The 18,316-nt window shown below is 40.4% G+C and overlaps 2 protein-coding genes and 2 long non-coding RNA genes across 6 annotated transcripts in view; 2 read left to right on the forward strand and 2 right to left on the reverse strand.

The window, feature by feature from the left end:
• LOC120553210 (small subunit processome component 20 homolog) overlaps window positions 1-18,316 on the forward strand; it is a 176,476-nt gene that overhangs the window by 84,277 nt on the left and 73,883 nt on the right. The gene's annotated exons all lie outside the window — the stretch shown is intronic.
• Window positions 49-1,133, forward strand: LOC120553213. Its single transcript, XR_005638133.1, has 2 exons — window positions 49-222; window positions 811-1,133. It is a non-coding gene; the product is annotated as an uncharacterized LOC120553213 (long non-coding RNA).
• LOC120553214 lies at window positions 1,009-2,199 on the reverse strand. Its single transcript, XR_005638134.1, has 2 exons — window positions 2,035-2,199; window positions 1,009-1,345 (listed from the first exon to the last, which is right to left on the reverse strand). It is a non-coding gene; the product is annotated as an uncharacterized LOC120553214 (long non-coding RNA).
• LOC120553212 (chemokine-like protein TAFA-2) overlaps window positions 16,853-18,316 on the reverse strand; it is a 73,690-nt gene continuing 72,226 nt past the window's right edge. For both annotated transcript variants that reach the window (XM_039791390.1, XM_039791388.1), the window contains exon 6: window positions 16,853-17,710. The gene's annotated coding sequence lies outside the window, so the exon portion shown is untranslated. The remainder of the gene's footprint in view (window positions 17,711-18,316) is intronic.

Genomic DNA, 18,316 nt, shown 5'->3' on the forward strand with positions numbered 1-18,316 from the left:
TTTTACGCTGTCAGGATTTTTACAATGTCACTGTTTTCAGTTTCAACTTTCTGTCACTGTTTTGGCGTAGGGAGGAGGGGCCTGAGGGGAGGGACAAAGGGGCGTGGTGTACAGGTAATTTGCATAGGCTACTGGGAGAGACCGCAGCTCCACAGGCATCCTCACAGATTACCCATATCTGCAATGGCTTCCACAAGTTCACCTGGAACCTCCAAATCTCAAGTAAGTCTGTTTATTTCTGCCATTTCTTTTCACGTAGAAGCAGGCTGGTTTAGTGTTAACTTTAAATGTAGGCCTAAGCTGTGGCAGAGGTTAGAACTGTTCTCTTAATACATCCATGCTTAGCACACGTCAGCTAACTTGTGGCTAATTGTAGCTAAGTCTCCCGTTGAACAAGCGCTAACGCTAGCTAATACCACATCAGCTAGCCCACTTGGGGGTTTAAAGTGATATTAATAGTGCACTGATGTGTCAGTCTTTAAGAGGGTCACCTGCTAAATCCCTCCAACAGTCTGCATTTATTTTGTACCCACTATATATTTGTACCGATAGACTGTATAACAGTCTGTTTGTACCACGCCTCCAGAGGGACCTTGACACTACCAGACTTGTCCAGGACCCTGTGCAGCTTCAAAATGTTCAATTAAACCTTTTTTTTCAATTTTGTTTTGGATGCTTATTATGGCCATATGTGCATAACAAATTAAATGCACACCTAAAGTGTGCATTTTATTTACAAAAAAAGTGTAATTGTTTTGTGAAGTATTCTAAAAGCAACTGCAGTCTTTTAACATTACTTGTCAATTACAGGATATACAAGATCTTTTCTTGGAGGGGGACCGTGACAGAAGAGTCTGCCAGTGGAGTACTTTTACCACCCATCCAGTGCCCTCTGAGGCCGCAGACTGTGGCAGAACTATGTGATTCTTTACACATAAACATGGCAGGACAACACAGGAAAAACATTTTGTTTGTTATTTTAAAATGACAAATACCACTACTACTTTATATGTAGTACTGATTTTAATCCTTAACAATTTTTGAAATGACATGCATTTACAGTATGGGCTCCAGCAAAACAGTTAAATCTGTACCTTTTCAGTGAATAACAAATAAATATATTCAAGTAAGAATTTGACTCTATATTTCTTAACAAATTACAGTAAATGCAATGATAATGCATATGAGGGTTAATGTGTACTGGCCTATGCGAAAGGGTACAAGTCCCATTTCATGACTAAAAACAGTGTAAGTGTAAATAGTCAAAATCCACAGGCTGACGTTGCAGAACTTCCTGAAGCCTTCTCAGCAGTCTCTCCGTAAGCTGCCTCCCAGTCGAAGGTGCCTGTAATTATACACAACTTAGTGAAATCAGATGAGAAATGTAAAGGTTATGCCTTTGAGCCAGAAATACCACAGACATACTAGTTTTTGTTTACAGGCAAGTTTAAACATGTATGTCCAAGTAAACCTTTAACCGATAATATCAGTTTAACAGTTATAAAATATTGTACTGGACTGTTTACATGATAATGTTAACTTATGTTCAGCTAAGGCAGTTTTTCAGTAACTGTTTTCCCAGTTGGAGATGTCAGTAAACGCGTTCTGCCTGTGTGATTTGCCTAGAAACCTGTCAGTCAGCAGCTATACTTGTGATTGGAGGATAGTTATGGGGGAAGGGCGTTCCGTGCCAGGCGGCAGGTAGAGAGAGCGGAGCTCGTTCTCTTAAGACATCCATGACGGAGCTGAGAGATGCAAGCGAGTCAAGCCTCGTGCACCAGCAGTAACACTGGCCTTAGGACTCCTAAAGGACAGGAATTACTGTTATTATAAATACTAGATTATAGAAGATAGATTGACATCCCTGGCGGGAGACTTAGCTACAATTAGCCACAAGTTAGCTGACGTGTGCTAAGCATGGATGTATTAAGAGAACAGTTCTAACCTCTGCCACAGCTTAGGCCTACATTTAAAGTTAACACTAAACCAGCCTGCTTCTACGTGAAAAGAAATGGCAGAAATAAACAGACTTACTTGAGATTTGGAGGTTCCAGGTGAACTTGTGGAAGCCATTGCAGATATGGGTAATCTGTGAGGATGCCTGTGGAGCTGCGGTCTCTCCCAGTAGCCTATGCAAATTACCTGTACACCACGCCCCTTTGTCCCTCCCCTCAGGCCCCTCCTCCCTACGCCAAAACAGTGACAGAAAGTTGAAACTGAAAACCAGTGACATTGTAAAAATCCTGACAGCGTAAAAAAAAAACTGTCACTGAAAAAAGTCAGACATCAAGAAAAAATGTAGATTGGCATTGAAAAACCTATCATAATGCAAAAATATGTCAAAGTGAAATAAAATAATAGCATTGTGAGATTATTACTTTTTGATGTTTGTGTTTTATATTTCAGTTCAAAATTTTTCAGTTCCAATATTTGTTGTTTCAATGCCAATTTTTATTTTCAATACTACAGGTTACTGTCACTGTCCTGGCTCCATACACACAGCTTTCCGGAATGCATTCAGTTGAGTGCAGATTCCAAACATGGAGAAGAGAAGCTGGTGAATTTGTTTTTCATGAGTTGGGTTATTATTGTGTAAAGTAAAACGCGTCCTGGCGAGCTCTGCTTTAGCAAGATGGAGACCGTAAACCATGAGGGGCATTTTCTGTTTGGTTTTCTGTCTACAGCCAAGCTGTGTGTTGGTATTTGAGGATGAGGGGATATCCTGTCATTTGGCTGATGCTTACAGGTGCTTACCATGCAGGGCTCTCAATGAGAGAGCCGGCGCGCCACGGAAATGAGCGGTCTGGTGTCCACTTGTGCGCTGCTGCTCGCCAAGGTTTCTGGTTTCAAAACAAACCGGCAGTCTGCTGGAGAGAGAGAGGTTTTAGAGCCTCTAATAAATCCCATGGCTTCACATACTCATAAATAGACCGCTAACAAAGGGTTAGTAAGGGGGGGGTTCAGGATTTACTGTCATTCCCCCATATGTTGATTTGAGCAGCAGGGGACGTATTCATTAGCTACCCTGTTATCCAACTCCTTCAACACTGTTAATGAGGTGCTGCCGTGTTGTACAGTGTAACTAATAGGAAACATGGTTTCGCTGGAGTGCATATTCATGCTGACATCAGTGCAGCTCCTCAAATTAGTTGTCTAAATGACATGAATGCATGTGGCGGACTGAGTTTTAAACTTTCAAATCTGAAAAATTGCCATATATAGCTTAATGAGTAGAATCACATGAACAGTTCATTTTTGAGGCAAGTTTATTTGTATAACACCTTTCAATGAGGCAATTAAAATTGCTTTACATAAGACATAAAGGCGTTAAGACGAGATGTGAAAGTAAGTAAAAATAGGAAAGATGAAAATCTGGTCAAAATATAACAGATTGTAAAGTTTCTGTTCATTAATGATTTTTCTAATGGGAAGTTCAACAGACTGGCTAACTTACTGACACCTTTGATAACTAGCTTAGGGTATTGATCCAGAGAATGAAGGCAATTGAAATCATTACATTTCCCACCTTAAAAGTGTGTGTGTGTGTGTGTGTGTGTGTGTGTGTGTGTGTGTGTGTGTGTGTGTGTGGGGGTGGGGGGGGGGAAAAAAAATACACTTAATACCTTTTTCTTAATAAATTGTCTTGACTACATATATTCTGTAAGTTCGGACAGACATGGAGGTAAACTGCAACTTGACTGTTTGGCAGAGTCAGTGTGACATAAACTTGTGAGAGTGGTGCGTATTCTTGATACTTTTCTGCCATGACATAAAGAAGGATAGGAGAGAAACTCTGAAGGTGACTTGGTATTATCTTCACAATCACCTCTTGAATGCACCTTCATGAACCTTTCAATAAAACTATTTGCTGTTAAGAAAATGTCCCCGTCAGTTAGTTTTCATATGGCCAGATGTTATTAATGCACTAGATCCCAGAGTAGTGCTGCCTTTCTATTCTGCCTCTGCAGGTAGTTAATTGCATTCAACTTGTATCCCAGGTGTAAGATATTCCCGATAAGACGGCCAGAATGAAAAGCAGCCAGACTGAGAACACCTAAATTACCTCTTTTCTGATGGTAAAGTGTTTTCATGCATTTTATTTGTTCTTATTTTATTTCGTATGTCAGGTTAAAAACAGCTGATGAAAATCCCAGTCATCCACATGGGTCAGCAGGTTGACGCACGCAGCAGTTTGTCCTTTTAGAGGAAGTTTGAACCTCTGCTCCTTCAACCGTGGCAGGATCCTTCCGTTTCAGCATCCTCTGATAGCGGCATCCTCTCCCCTCCGCTCAGCAGAAACCAACGCTGCGTCTAAATAGAGTTGTAGAAACAAGAGAATCCGGGGCTTAAAGAACAAAAGAAGGGGCCAAGTTTGAGCGAGACGGAGTGAGTCGGCGAGATTAGAGCCGTCAATCCCGGCATCTTTAGCACCTAGCGAGGCCTCCTTGTGGGATCAACCACAAAGTTGTTACAGAGGCGAAGGAACTTTTCTAGTCAACCGCTGCACTCCGCCGCCCTCCCCACCTCCCTCCCCAGCAGCACCAGGCCTTGGGTTGAGATAGGTTTAGGCGGGGTGAGTGGGTGGGAAGGTGCAGCATTGAAGAACTTTCCCTGAACTCTTGCCGGCTTTGTGTCTCCTACTTTCATCTCAGGTCACTGTCAGTGGAGGGTTTATCTCGTTAAAAGCGGTCCTGAGATGAAACGGGGACCACTGCTGTTTAACACTAACATCCTGGCTTCTGGTGCTGATTTTTCTTCTTCGCAAACCTCCGAGTGAAGTTTTTCTTTGTGCTAAATACTGTATGGGTCATTTAGTCTTGAGGAATAAGTAACCCCACCATCTCTACCTGATTAATTAATTTGTCACTGGAAAAATTCCATAAAGCGTGAAATTGCAAGGAATAAAATGGATGGTGCACAGAGGAAAAAGAGCCCTGAAAATATCTAATCCCATATTTTATTCTTCATAATTTAATGAGTAAAATAAGAAAAGCCACCACAAGGGAATAGAGAGAGAAACTCGATTATGATTCTGTTGCTTGGCATATATAGCTGCTAGTCACACTGGGAGAAAAATATCTCAGCCGGGCCTTGATGAATACACAGGCTCACCTAGACAACGTGTTTGGATCAGTCAGATAAAGACACTGTCAGGCAACAAAGACACTGACAGAACTGACAAAAGACATCTGTTCAGTTGTGAGTTGCCACCAGACATCTGACAGTTATTAAAAATGACTTATTCTCATGAAAAACCTGTTTTCTCACTCACGTGTTATTTGGTTATTGTCAATCTCCTCGCACTATTGTCACAGGCTTGGTTTTATGATAGCAACTTTATCCCGGCCTGCCCAGATAATAAAATGGTAGCAGTGGTAGTAGACACAATGGCAAAGCAAATGACTATGCTTTATCTAGTAGCTGTCTGCCTTTCCATGCTGCACACAGGTAAGTTTGATGACACTGATGGCTCACTGAAATCATCAATACCATCCATTTGCCTTGCTTTGTTGTAGTAGATGTAATGCTCAGCAGCATCCCATTTGCTCTTGCTTTTACCATTTTTCAACCAATTTTTAGCTTTACAATAGAATCAGAAATTTGTGTCAGCGGGCAGACAATGAAGAGACAGCTTTGAGGAAAACTGATTTCTACAGACATTATGCAGCGCCAGATGCCTCAGTGTTCATTGTATCCGTGCCGCTTTAATTTGGTTGCTGAACCTCACTGGAGCATAAGGCAAAGCTGCTTCACTTCTCTGTGAGAAGGCAAAGCTTTGACAGCTTTTCCCCCTACCAAACTGTTTCTGATACGAATCAGTGTGATATAAAATTAACATTAATGGTGCTACATCTTCCTATTTATTGTCTTCATGTCAGTTAATGAAGCTGTACATGTTGTGATCGATTCACCAAAAGTGCAGTCACTGTTTAAGATGTAAGAAAGGAGTTACATTTGAAATAATATTTTCAGATCCTCTAACAACTGGAGGTCAGATGTCCGGTATGTCATGCAAGTTATGATCTTTACAATTTCCGTTCTAGTTCATTTGGCAACACCTGTGGTTACTGGTAAACGGAAAACCTCTTAATAATAGTAAGTCCCAGGCAGAGTTCCAAATCGCTTACTTTTTCTCTTTACTTTTAGAATGTACTGCCGCTGCCCTTGCAAAGTATGTACTGTTAGGACATTATACTTCAACATTGCACCTTGAACTTTGACCCTATGGCTCAAATGCACGATGGATTGTGGGTACATGCTGACTTGCATACTGCAATATGTGATAGGATGCTAGGACTGGGCGATATGGGGAAAATCAAATATCACAATATTTTTGACCAAATACCTCCATCGATACCGCAATGATATTGTAGTGTTGACTATTGGTGCTTTCATAAAATATTTACACCATGAGATTTTTGATAAATAATCATCAGTAATGTGGATTTAATGACTAAGTGGATAAAGGCAAATAATAGAACAGTTACAACAGTCTGTACTGTAATGCAGCCTTTAAACCAGGAAAAGGGAACACTTATACCATATCACTATATTACGATATCCAAAATCTATGACGATATCTAGTCTCGTATCATGATATCGATATATCGATATATTGCCCAGCTCTACTGGATGCTGTAGGACATCCTGGTGCCTTTGGCATACTGCATTTGACATACTATAAATTGGGACATACTAAATCTTTTTCTAGCATACTAAATAGTATGGTAGTATGGGTATTGGAACTCAGGGCCAGAGTTCAGTTCCAATCGACACGTTTATGAATCCCTGGGAGAGAAAATGCGCTTTAAGCAGGTAGTCGGTCTGTCTTGTGTTCATTATAAGTAGCTGTGGCTATACTTGTGCTATTGCAAATAGGTTTCCTCTGTCTGGCTCCTCCAGATCATGTCATGAATCGTGACTTATGTGTATGTGCACAAATTAGGTGCAATATGAGCGTGCACAGGCTCTTGTCTTCTGAATTTCATCCGGTACGTGCATGAATGCTTAAATATATTTAATGGCAATAGCAGTGTAAATGCCAGCCCTAAAGAGTATCAATAATTATGATTGATATAATGAAAATGTGAAGGACTCCAATACTGAGGTACAGCTTCATCTGCCCCCTCTGAGATCCGAGGTTGGTGTGATGGGATGTTGAGCAGGGTGGTGGATGTACTTACTTTGACACTGAGACGCAGGAAGTCAGGTGCTATAAGTATTAACAGGATGAATCCCCTGCTTCCTTTGTCTTATCCACATGTAATCCAACACTGCGCTGTAAGGGGTGTTTCACAGAGCTCAGGGGAATGCGGCAAACAGGAGCGATCCATCTTGGTGTTAATTAGAGACATCTCCATTTTATTGGCACGAGGACCGGATGGTGTTCATAACGTCAGCTCTGGTCGGCGTATATGCTCAGGGATTTATTCCTCATCAAATATCTGATAACTAAATATAGGGATAATGCCTCTGAGGGCATTCTTAAAGTGCCCATATTATGAAAAAAATCACATTTTCTGGGATCTGGGGTGTTATTTTGTCTCTGGTGCTTCCACACGCATACAAACTTGGAAAACAAAACATTTGGTGTGTGCTAACCACTTTAGCTAATACCACATTAGCTAGCTGTTTCTCCAACTTCGGTCAGTACAAGGCAGGATTAGCCAGGAGACTTCTTCTAAACTAGGGCGCACTTCCAACTTTACGTGGAATACCTGCAGACGAGGGACATGCAAGTAGTTCTATACAATTTCTAGGGTGAACTTGCGTGTTGTAGCAGTGTTTTGCCATTGAGAACGAGGTGGCTAACCACTAGCGGCGCTAGCAGCAACAGCGTTATGGCAAAACACTGCTACAACACACACAAGTTCACCTTAATCTACAAAGGAAATTGTATAGAACTACTTACATGTCCCTCGTCTAACGCTGCTGCTAGCGCCTCTAGCTAGCTAGCTAGTATTCCTTACCTAGCTACTGCGCATGTGCGACTCCCAGCAGAGATGGGATAGAAGTGAGCTGCCTCACTCTGTAGCTAAAACAGAGAGCTCAACACACAGGGTGAAAAGAGGAGCTGCAGCAATGTGCAGTACAACAAAAAAATTGTGCTTTTTGAAAATCCAACCATGTAAATCTATTCTGGTACAACCTAAAAATACAATTATGAACCTGAAAATGAGCATAATATGGGCGCTCTAACGACATTAACTGCTAAACTGTGATGCATCACTGTAGCACCTATAATAACAGTAAAGAATGTCCTTGGGAGGGGTTTAAGCATTTATGTAGAAGTTACCAATGCATGTGGTCTGAATGAATGAAACGTTGTGCGTGGCAATCATCCATATGGTGAACACGTCTTTAGCCAATTACATTGCCTAGGTGAAACTATAGCACAGAGTAATGCCTCTTATTAATACTCTTTAGTTTCCATTCCAGTGTTTCACAGCTGCAGTACGACTACTTGCTGCTACATCGTGGATCACAGATTCATTTAAAGTATTGATTTAATTTGTTCTGTTTCTTGCTCTGAACACTGTGATGTTTTTCCATATAATTACTGAAAATTCTAACTTAATCACCAGAAGATTTAAGAAAGCCATCATAGCCCCACCCACACAGTTAGTTTGACAGGGGAATTCTGGGAAATGGAGTGCAGCTATGGTACTAAGTTCTTGACACAGAAAAAACAGAAACAGGCTGAAATAAATGAACAAATCAGAAATCAACTTAAATAAATCACAAGTAAAAGCTTACACTTTCATTAATCTGATTTTAGAAAAACTCACAGTGAAAATTATATTTAGTCCCGTATAAATCCACTGCACCTGTCAGAAGTAATTACAGTGTACAAGTGAGGGCACCAATTTGGTAGTACTAATTTGCCAGATGGATGATGTATAATATTAAAAATGCATTACCAAATTTGTAATATAATCATTTGTTTTATATTAAAAGTGCATAATGAAAGCAGACATTTATATCCTATTCATTTGCACTACTCAAATACAAAGTGTTACAGGAATGAGGCAATTTCAGATATGGAATCGTCTGGGAACTGTTTAAGGAAGACGTGATGCAAATACTTGCAGTGGGTTCAGACAAAGAAATTCAGTTTTCATTGTAATAACCTGCTAAGTTTAAATGGCAGCTGGGAATCTCAAACAAATGCATAGGTTAAAGCTGCACTCATCAATGATTTTATGTTTAACAATATATCAAATGACTGTAATGTGAAAGGAGTCAGCTCTTCTGAGCTTTTTGCTCTTTGTTTTAGGACCCGCGACTTTAGTGTTTTGGTTCATTCTCGCGACTCTCCTCAACCTTGTTTCTAGAAGACCAAAGATCAAAGAATAATGAATATACAGTGCCTTGCAAAAGTATTCACCCCCCTTGGCATTTTTGTGTTTTGTTGCCTCACAACCTGGGGCCTGTTTCACAAAACCAAGATAAGGGATTAAGCCGGGATTTCCCAGTTATCCTGGATGAATTAAGCCTTGATTCGGTTTCACGAAAGCGGAGGCACATAAATCACCATGGAGATTTATTCTGTACAGCTAGCCTGCTCCTGACCAGGCTAACAGTCAGGATTTATTTAATCCTGGAGCCTTTTCTGATCACCCAGCACTGGTTTTACCCTATTGTTATTATCAGCCTGGATTAAAATACAACAGGTGCATATTGCTGTTTAAGTACTGTTATTATTTAAAGTTGTGACCATTATATTTTTATTTATAATTATTCATGTGACAGTCATTGTTAGTTATATTGCTGTATGAAGACTGCTGTTCATATTGTTGTTAGAAGTTTGATGAATATATTATGGCAGTTGTTGAGATAATTAGAAAAGGCTGATAACATTTCAAATGTGTTCTTAAATGAAGTCTGTTACTAAGGCAATACATACAATGCTGTACATTTCTATAGTTGACCAATGCACCTTGAATCATTTTAGTTGATTAATTTTTTTTTAATTCTTTAACATTAAGGATCATGATATGTTTGTTTTTTTACTTTTCCATGGAAAACTGGGAATATAATTTGGGAGGATTGTACAATTTAAGAACATATCCTAATTGTACAATCCTCCTAAATTATAGTCTTAGTTCACTGGACCAGTACCTATCTAGTGATGTAGGCTACTGTAATTCATGTAATAACAGGGAGAGGACAACTCAATGGTTTTTGACCTTATATTTGGGGAAATAACTGATGAATATCACTCTGTTCCATTCATGTTTACAGTGTGCATGGAATTTATCACTTAATTATCTTCATAGCTTCTAGATTTTAGAGTCCAATTTCTTCAATGTCTTTATTTTCTATGTCCATATATACAGGGAGCAAGGCATATAATATGTAGAGAAGGAAACTCGGCCTCTATAAAAAATAAAAAAAAAACGCGAAAAATATACATTTATGAAATACTGCTCTTAACTGAAACCATTCAATGAGTCACTGTCATTTGCAAAAACGAACAGTTGTACACTTTGCATTAAAAGCGAGCAGTGGAAGTTAATGACTTATATTTTAGCCCATGAGAGAGAGGGAGGAACAGAGTGAAAGAGATATTTACGCATCACATTCTAGCGTTGTAGAAAATTGATCTTCATTGTAAATTTCCTGAGTAACATTATCTTCTGCTTACTTTTAAGGCAAAGAGTACAACTGTTAATTTGTGAAAATGATTAGTAGCCTAATCCTTGAATGGAATGATTATGACTGTTTCAGTTCAGAGCAGTGGTCAGTTAATGTATATATTTAGGCTACAATTACGCATTCAGTCGGTCCGTGATCGTCTGTCTCGCTTTCTCTCGCTGTTTCATTACAGCGGCTGTGTTTCTTTTCTTTTTATACAAATAATGTGTTTCACGTCATCATACTTCCACAAGAAGCTGCTGCTCACTCTGTATAAAGTATGTACACGAGCGTATTCTCCATTTTGGCATCAGTAAATCTGTGATCGACCTCGCGGTCTTTTGAGGAAAGCCGTGGAGGCGCATCTATCTGAATTACTTCAGCCTGGCTCAACCTAGTCGCTCCTCCTCAGCCTGGCTTGGCCTTCGTGAAACGCACCAAGCCAGGATGCACAGATTAGACTAGGTCAAGCCTCGCTTTATCAGTTATCCTGGATTTATATATTCTGCTTTTGTGAAACAGGCCCCTGGAATCAACATGGATTGTTTTGAGGATGTGCATCATTTAATTTACAGAGCATGCCCACAACTTTGAAGATGTTTTTCATTGTGAAGCACACAACAAATAGGACAAAATAACAGAAAAAGTCAATGTGCATAACTATTGACCCCCCTAAAGTCAATACTTTGTAGAGCCACCTTTTGTGGCAATCACAGCTCCAAGTCGCTTTGGATAAGTCTCTATGAGCTTGCCACATCTTACCACTGGGATTTTTGCCCATTCCTCCTTGCAAAACTGCTCCAGCTCCTCCTATGTACAGATACTCCAGTCTTTGCTGTGGAACTCTGCAGCTCCTCCAGGGTTACCTTAGCTCTCTGTGCTGCCTCTCTGATTAATGCCCTCCTTGCCCGGTCCGTGAGTTTTGGTGGGCGGCCGTCTCTTGGCAGGTTTGCTGTTGTGCCATGTTCTTTCCATTTGGTTAGGATATATTTGATGGTGCTCCTGGGGATCATCAAAGATTTGGATATTTTTCTATAACCTAACCCTGACTTGTACTCTTAACAACATTGTCCCTTACTTGTTTGGAGAGTTCCTTGGTCTTCATGGCAGTGTTTGGTTAGTGGTGCCTCTTGCTTAGGTGTTGCAGCCTCTGGGGCCTTTCAAAAAAGGTGTGTATATGTAATAACAGATCATGTGACACTTAGATTGCCCACAGGTGGACATCATTTCACTAATTATGTGACTTCTGAAGGGGGGTGAATACTTTTGCACTGTACTTTGATTATTAAAGCTATAGTGTGTAGTTTCTGCTGCCCCCATGAGGAATTCTAAGTAATGACAAAAGAACTGTGGCCCATCCACATGAAACCAGCTTTTCATGTTGCGCACCACCCCCACCCCTCCTCCACACAGTTGCTTGTAACCAAGGAGGACACGGAGGATTGAAAAAAAAAAAGATGTACTCTTCAAAAGAGGTAGTTATCTTCACTCGAGTTTCGAGACGCGAAACTCACGGACGACAATTTTCTGAACATAGCCATACTGAGAAATACAGAGAGAGTTTTGTGGAGGGGACAGTCTTAATTGGCTTTGTATCAACTTACTTGGCAATGGCTTGAATGTAACGGACATTCATTAATATAAAAAAGTTACGCACCAAAGCTTTAACATGTATTTTATTGTCTTACGCCACCCTCAGACTAGCATTAGCCTACTTAGCCTAAAGAGACGGTAGTTTTTGTCCCGCCCGCTGAGGGCTTACTCAGCCAATCCAATTTCTCTCTGTCTGACTAGTACAGAACTACTACTACTTTTGAGTAACAATCTCAGATGCACGCAATGCAACATTACCTTATAATGCTTATTGCTTTTATTGTTGGATGATAGATAGAATAAAGACTCCAGGCATATGTTTCCATAAGCTGCTGTTTGTTTGCGTTCTGGTCACGACTAGAGAAGATGGAGGTTTCACAGCTGAGACAAAGCAAAGTTTCTGACTGAAGTTCCCAGGCTCGGCTTAAAAGGATTTCAACACACCGTAGTGAGGCTACTGTGAATCAACACTTCTCACAGCAATAGCCTTTATTATACCCGCAGCAACCTATAAATAATTCCACCACAGCCAGTCTCATTCGTCATTTGATGGCTTGATGAATGCATCACAGGATTTCCTATTGCTGAATGTGAGGCGCATCCATATAAAAGCAGCATTCATTAGTTGTATATCAGGCATATATTGAAATGTCATACAGATTACTGCGTTGCACCGGGAAAACAAATTACATGATCAGATGAAAAATAGCCTGTATGTTGGAACCTTTTGCAGGTGACCTCCTCCACTTTTAAACCCAACTCCTCTGGCCTGGAAAGTTTAGGAAGACATGTATATCAGAGTGATTTACATTCACATCTGTAATTCTCTCTCAAACATGTAAGTCCTTTTGTTATGTAAAACGATTAAATGAAATGAAATTTCTTTTCCCAGAGAATCAATGAGCTCCATTCCCTTGGTGGACTGTGTAATTACAAAACCCTCATTAGATTATGAAACTATACAACATATGGTGAGAGGAGGAGTTTCCTTTGATGTGCTCTTGTAATGACTGCAGCAAAAAAAAAAAAAGAAGAGAGAGAACTGCCTGCCTTTACCTCATTTGAATCTCTTGAAAGAAATCAAAGCTTTGAAAAAGAGGCTTTCTGTATTTTGCAGCTCACCGGACACTTGTGTGACTCCTCTGAAGTGACTCACATACCAACCGGGAGTCTGGCATTGACCCTGGAATTGTCAAGCTGTTTGGACGCACCGAGGCCAGCGGTGTCGCAGCCTTTAGATTCACGGGGAATGTTTGTCGTTTTGCCAAAGGACGCCTCCGCTGAAGAAAAAAGAATGAAGCTTGATGTTTGAAGGAAGCGCTTGCTGCTCGTGAAAACATGAGAAATTCGCTTTAGGCAGCGCTCGTCTTCTGTTCTCGGTGCAACACATTTCATAGACTCCCTGTTTGGAAAAGGATGGCAGGCTGGGAAACGGAGTCATTCAGTGTGACTGTGTTTGACAGACGCAGACAAGCAGCAGTGTTTACAACGAGCACAGAGGGCATGTTACAAAAGGAAAACCAAGATCCATTTAAAAACCTGGAGAAATAGCTCTTTGCCACATTGTCTAATTTCTCTGTGTCTGTCAAGCATCTGCAGCTGAAAAAACTCCTGGTTACACAATTGTCTCCCTTGTGGAAACTTTTTTTCTTGTAATTTCTCCAAAGAGAAGCATTTAAATTGAGAGGCGTCAGCAATGCTACAAAAAAGCATGGCAAATCCTCACCAGTAATGTGAAGCAGTGGGTTGAGATGCAAATTGACTTACAGGCTTGTTGCTGGTGGGTCCCTTTATGACAAGGATATGAAATTTTTTAATAAGCCCGCTTCCCAGAGCAAGGGGAGCTAATTTCTCACTGGGGTCTTTAGCTAAAAACATTTAAGAAGCTCTCATCTAGACAACAGAATTATGTGTGATATTGGGACATTTGTAGGTGAGATATTGTTATGAACCATGAATTAATTCATAGGAGGATTTTGTCTGTACTGTATAGGTACAGAACTTATGAACAGCAGGTTCTAAGGGCATCTAATGTAGAAGTTGACAAAAGGGGAAAAAATGATACGGACTGAAAGGATTTAATTAGTAAGTGTAATGTTGCCATGGAGTCAGTTAGTTAGTGCTACAACATTAGCTCTTTATATTAGCCTATATTTGTTTACATTTTGGCAAACTGGCTCCATTTGAAAATGTGCCGAATTAGCTATTAGCAGTTCCTGTTTGCATTGTACCCGTCGATGTACAGAAAACTATCACTGGATTACTTTGATACTGAAGAAAAACTTATGTTTACGGACGTTTATTTGCAAATGATGATATCCTCGGGAAGGGTAAGTCAGGCTGAATCTTAAACAACTATTGTGTCCGTTTTCAGATTGATGTTAGGAGTCCAAGAAAGGGGTACGGATTTTGACGCTAATTGTGGCTCAGTGGAATGGTGCTGTTGTCTCCTGTCTAGCTCGAGAAGTGTTATTGTGTTTTTCTTATAATTTTGGAACACTTTCAGGAGGCCCCAGTTGTAACGACCCCCCCCCCAGGGGACAAACAAACCAATACATCAATGTCATTATTCACAGGATTTTTTTAAAAGCAGATTGGACTCAGAATGGGTCAACATGATAACAGATGGTGCTCTTGTTGTGGTAAGGAAGGCTGAAATGAGAGAGACAATCATTTGAAACCATTTAACAAGAAACTACAGAGCAGGGATACATCTGACGCAGGGCTGTGCATTTCAAAATAAATGCCTGTGGATTCACATCAAAAAACGCCTCCCTTCTCTACACTGCATGATTTTAAAAACTAATTCTGGCTGTTGATTTAATAACTTGAGCATCCCCTCTGAGGTGACGAGTTTGGAAAGGACCCTTGATGTTACCGGGGGGTTAGAAATGACAGGTAAGCAGCTGATTGAACTTGACTGAACTCACATTCATGCAGTCATTTGGCAACTTAAAACATTTTGCAGCTGTCTGAAAGTTATGAATCCCTAAATTCTACACAGCGATACTCCCATTTACAAACAGGCTTGCGCTACTTTTATATTAGAAGTTGTTTACAGATGTTAGAATATGGGAATTAGTAATCAGATGCAACACACACAATCAGCAACGCAGCAAAATGACCAAAAGAACCATAGTGGTGTTGTATTGTGTTACAAAACGTTGAAATGTGTTTCCAACATTTTATCCACATCGTCATATTAGATGCACTTTTCTGTGCAAAGCAGTCCAGCCAACACCACCACAAGTAGCACCTTCACAACTAACCGCTTAATCATCTCTCTCTGACACAGTGTCATCAAAACCTAAATAAGATGAGCTCCAAAAATGTAGAATTTATTGCAGGACTTTTGTATTAATTAAATATACATAAATGTGCCTAACAACCTTAAGATTACCCCCTCTGCTCTTTAAATATACTGTAAATTCTGTAAATAACAGCATGGATGCATTTTAATTCCCCTCTCTCTCTCTCTCTCTCTCTCTCTCTCTCTATCTCTCTCTCTCTCCCCCCCCATAATTTCCTATCACCTCTTTAAGGATCACTTTTAGATAAAGGAGGTCGTCTGTTCAATCCTCAGACCGAAAGGATAAAATCTGGGTGGGGAAAGTGAAAGAGCAGCCCTTGGAGCTGCTCAGTGGCCAGCAGATCAGACTGTGGTTGTACTGGACAGCTTCCAGGTATGACTGTGGAACTGTGTGAATGTGATCAGGGCGTTTCTGCAAAAGAGAGGCTGCCTCTCAGTGAACTTTCCCCGAATAAATAAAGGTTAATATAAAATAAAGGTAGATAAGATATTTTTAAAAAATCTGCTAGAATTTTTATACAAAAAAACATCTTAACTCTTTCAGGCCCTTTCAACCGTATCTTACGGTCTTCTTTGGCAAAAACAATTTTTTTTTTGAACATATGTGTCAGTGACGTGTTGATCTTTACATAGTTAATTTTCTATCCTGGTCTGGGACACCCATTCATACGGTTTGATAACGTACTTTAACTTATCATTGCACTTACAATAACGAGCGTAGCTGTCCTCAATTTAGGTCATTGTGTCGTCTCCTCTCCGTTTTTTTTCTGCATCCACCGTGTGTGTGTGCACGTCAGTAGCGGGGGACAGCCCCGTTCACTGCAGAGAGCCGACAGGATTGAAACAGCAGCCGCTTCAGCGACTTTAGAGTGAAAAAACGTTACAGCGTACGTTGATGTTGAAATGTATACAGGTTGGCTGAAATGTCTTTCGCTGTATGTTTTGTTGGTAAATGTGAGATGTTCGAGTCTCGTCTTCATATTGGAAACAAGCTCTCTCTCACTCCTGCTTGGTCAGTGGCTCTCAGAGTCACATTATACGGAGGTAAAGTCTGGCACGTGGGACTGCTGGGATTGGTTGAAGTCGCAGAAACTCCGGTTATTGGTCAAATTTGCAGAAAAGTTGCAGCGATTGTTCAAAATTGGAAGTCGCACCAAAGTCACGGTGATAGTTGAATTGGCGCCATCGCGAAATCCTGGAGGGACTGTTAAACCAAAGTGGTGGACCGGCATTGCCATCCCTAGATCCATGCCGCTATCAGGGCATGTAAAAACTCTGTGTTAGCATACAGATGCTAAAGAGACACAAGGCTTAGTTACACAACAATAGTTTATTACTGATGTCATCACTTACACAGACAAAGGAAGTGTCAGCAATACCTACTGAAAGGTGAACAGCAAATCATACTTTGAGTCGAAAAACCGTTTTGGGAACATTGTTGTCAGTGACCAGATGCTGTGTGTTTTAATGTACACTGCTGTTGTCTAGAATCTGAGCTCCAGAGCTTGTGACACAAAACCAAAATCTGGCAGAAGCGACTGGAAATGGCAGAGTGATGTAACTTTCTGTCCGATAACGACTGATAGTTTGACCAGTTTGAACTTTTTGCAGCGCTGGTTCAGTTCAGCAGTCTGCACAATGTGTAGTAGGTTTACGAGATTTGGTTGTGCATTTCTTTGAAAATCGCCCTGAATATCTGCCGCTCAGCCACATATTTTCATCTATATCTGAACCTTTGGAACTACACATTGTTTTTGAGAAGAAAGCCACAATTGACTGATTAAAGAAAATCACATTTTGTATTGAATATTTGCGATGCTTACAGCAAACTGACCTGCTGTTCACCCTGGTCAACCTGTGATGCAAATCCCTCCGTAAAGGACATATTAGTCTAGAAATTAACACATAGGCAAGGTTCACCGTTGGTTTCCACTACAAGCAGGACAATGTCGCAGAATAAATCCTGTCGTCCGGTAAGGCTAATCATATGGAGTCCTTCAAAAAGAAGTGCTGAATGATCAGGGCTTGATGTTCATCCAGTTCAAGAAGAAGCATTCAGAGTTTTCCAAAGATTAATTGCAGTCCAGAAGAGAGTCTCTATTTACAGAAAAGGTCCTTTGCATTACTTCTCTTTTGATGATCCGATAAAAACCAGAACCGTTGGTTCACCTGTGAAAGAGAAATAGTGTTAAAATGAAATCAGAGCGGCGCTAACATCGAAAACTCAAACAAAGTGTCCCCCCACAAACAAGCACAATGATACTTTGCATCATTTTCATCTATAATGTACATAAATGCCTGCTTCTCTCGATCAGAGACTAATGAAGCGCAGAAAAAGAAGAGTATGACCTACAGTAATAAAACTCAACTTTATCAACAGTAAATCCAAGCAAGAAGACATGAGACTCCCACCCACACTGATTGAGATGTCAACAATGTTGGCATAGCTGGTACAAAATCCGATGCATTATTCAACACCGAAGCCTCTTTTCATTCCCACAGTTTGCCACTGTGAGAAAGCTCATTATCTTCAGAGGAAAGATAAGGCTAAAGTTCTAAAACCCCTGACCTTTAGCCTTTCTTTTCGTCTACAGTACAGTATATAGCCTCTAAAGAGGCCATAGGGTCACTATAAAATTTCTTGTGAGATCTCAACTTTAGTTCATGATGCTTGCAAGGGAAAACATAATCTAAACTGTCTGAAAACTTTGACCAGAGTAAATGTCATTTCCAGTTTTCTGGTGCCTTTTTAACAGGTGGTTTGATACTTTTATC

Source organism: Perca fluviatilis, chromosome 23 (genome assembly GCF_010015445.1).
Source record: "Perca fluviatilis chromosome 23, GENO_Pfluv_1.0, whole genome shotgun sequence".
NCBI lineage: Eukaryota > Metazoa > Chordata > Actinopteri > Perciformes > Percidae > Perca > Perca fluviatilis.